General features: G+C 43.2%; 1 protein-coding gene across 3 annotated transcripts in view; it reads left to right on the forward strand.

Moving 5' to 3' along the window:
- Window positions 1-68: 68 nt before the first annotated feature.
- The window catches only part of FAXDC2 (fatty acid hydroxylase domain containing 2), a 16,519-nt gene continuing 13,943 nt past the window's right edge, over window positions 69-2,644 (forward strand). For all 3 annotated transcript variants that reach the window (XM_009322614.1, XM_009322613.1, XM_009322616.1), the window contains exons 1-2: window positions 69-381; window positions 2,065-2,310. The gene's annotated coding sequence lies outside the window, so the exon portion shown is untranslated. The remainder of the gene's footprint in view (window positions 382-2,064; window positions 2,311-2,644) is intronic.

Below are 2,644 nucleotides of genomic sequence, written 5' to 3' on the forward strand. Positions count from 1 at the left end.
AGCGTCTCCCCCTCCCTCACCGAAGGGGGGCGAGCCGGTCACAGCAGTGACCCTTAGGCCGCGGCCCGCCTCAGGCCTGGGCCGCTGCGAGGCGTGAGTCTCCCGGCGGACTCGGGGACCTTTGCTGCACGGCCCGGCCGCGGGTTGCGGAGCACGATGAGGGTGTAGTTTTCCAGGCTGTGAGGGCAGGCTGCTGCTCTCCTGGCACGTGTTGCTCATACGTTGTGGTGCATAGCAAGCTCATTAGCTGAGGAGGTTCTGCCTGTTCCTGCAGAAGCTTGGAAGTTGTTGTTCAAGTACCTACTATGCCTGCAAACCTTTAGGCTGACTGCTCCTGTTCCAGAAATGCTAAAATACATTAGCAACGGAAGTTTGTATCCGGTAAGGCAACGTAATGTAACTTCTTATGTAACATAGCTGCCAACACTTGCTTTGCTGGCTGATGCTGACGGCAGACACTGAATTTATTTGGAAGCTTGTCTACTAATAATTAAGCTCAGATAGTATTTCCTTCCTTTTAGACTGCCAGCCTTCTGGACAGGGTCGCATCTGCTATAAAATACTGCAGTTCTGGTACTGCTGCAGAACTGTTATCTGCCTAGCATTTGGGAGTCTTTCCTCTCACTTAATCTCAGCTACTTGCCTACCATTTTGATACAAGTATCTGGAAGAACAAATCTTGATATCTTTTATACTTAAATAGTTCAGTGTCTCAGATTTAATGTTCCTACCTCAGCAGAAACATAACTTTTAGAAAAGGGAGAGGTTTTTCCAAGGGCTGCTCGCTATCAAGTGACCTTGGTGCTGTCAGCATCTTACGACATCCCGTTACTGAACGTTATTTTGATTCAAAGTTTATCTTCATAGATGATAGATAGTTACCATTTTGCCTTCTCAGCTCTGCAGTCTCTTGCGTTGTGTAATTTATATATTATGCAATATGCTAGATTGGCAGAAAGTAATCACCTTTCTTCCCATGGTCACTTGAGTTTGGGATTTCGTCCAAGAAAACATACGTTGTTAGCAGGTAAATATAGCAGGTTAGATTACGGCACTCTGTAAATATAAGGTTAGAATTTTTTTTTTTCCTAAAGAGCAAAATACATATGTTTCTTGCTCATAAACCCAGCCCTTGAAGGTATGTTGAATCCAGGGAAAAAGGGAGGATGAATCTTCTCAGAACACTGAAAATATGCGTGTCTTGCTACTCTAATAAAAAAATGTATTGCAGGAAATAATCACTCGTGATAAATTATGCTTGTAATGTTTAACAGTTTGCATGTAGCTTAAAAAAAAGCTATTTGAGGATGTTTACAAGCACTGGTGGTGAGAGCTGGAAACATATTTTGCTCAAGGGGGTCAGAATTTGTTTTTTCAATCATGGCTCATTTTCATCATGGCTAATAAAGATGATGAATAGCTGGAAAAGGCACCCTGCTCTTTAAAAAAGTCCCATAGTTCTTGTAGTTGGAAGTTACCAACCTTGCTTCCAGGTCCAGCACTCCAAAGCAGGTTCTTAAAGAACCACATAGAGGGTGTGAGGACTAAGACCACAGTAACAAAATAGTTTGTGTGTGCAGACCTACTACATCATAAGGTGTAAGAAAGGGCTTTAGGTCAACATTTCCGTGTTAGTCAGCTTGAGCTGCATGTCCTGGACTGTGCCCTGTTGAAACGGCTGTGCCTTTCTTTTAGAGCTTAGTAACAGCACCACAAATGGTAGAAAACTTACGGAAATCTTAAAACGTGAATTGAAAGTTAAAAGATGCAACTATCGCTGAACACATTTGAACCGTAATGGCAAGGCCATCATTTACATTTTCCTAACCCTTCCATTGCTCCACAGATGTTTCTGAAGCGTACAGCTGCGGTACTCGCTGGTGGCACATGTGTGCCCTGGCAGATGGTTAGAAATACAGTTCAGAATGCAGGGAATTAATGATTAGGTGAGGTGCACTAAGTTCAGATTCCTCTTCAACGTTAGAGGAACTGTCAGTGTGGGTTTGTACAATCCTGAAAGATAATTCATAGTTTTTCCCCTTCTAATGTTTTTTTTTCAAACAGCAAAACAAACAGTGACTGTTACAAAAACTGTGGAGAGTGAACAAAGAGAAGTTATTTTATGAAGTGTCTGATCAAAAAGCCTTTCTGCTGAGAAGAAATCAGACTTCTCGCGTGCCTCAGCAAAGATCGCACTAACGTTGGAGGGTTTGTGGTGAAGACGCCAGTGCAGGGCACAGGCTAGCCAACAGACAGAAGTGGCTTTTAGATTACTGCCAGCCTGCGCTAGACACAGACTTGCAGCAGAAGGTAAATTATGTCTACATCCTTATGACAAATATGCTGAGCTGTCTGTTCCTACTGAGCATAAATATTCCAGAGATAACCCGTGTTGGAATTGAACAGCGGTTAAAAAGAAACACTGAGGTCTCTGAAATTCACTGGCTTATCACCCACTTTTGGCTATTGGGTGAACAGTCTTCCCAGTGCAAGCTCAAGTCCGAATAAAGATCGGCACAGGACAACATTCGTATGGCACTCCCCTCTTGAAATGCCAATTTCCACTTCCTCCTCTGCACATGTGTAAATAGTTTGAAGGAATTGCATTCTTGCCGGTTGTGTCTGCTGTCTATGATAAATAACA

Source organism: Pygoscelis adeliae, unplaced genomic scaffold, assembly GCF_000699105.1.
Source record: "Pygoscelis adeliae isolate BGI_AS28 unplaced genomic scaffold, ASM69910v1 Scaffold34, whole genome shotgun sequence".
In the NCBI taxonomy this organism is placed as follows: domain Eukaryota; kingdom Metazoa; phylum Chordata; class Aves; order Sphenisciformes; family Spheniscidae; genus Pygoscelis; species Pygoscelis adeliae.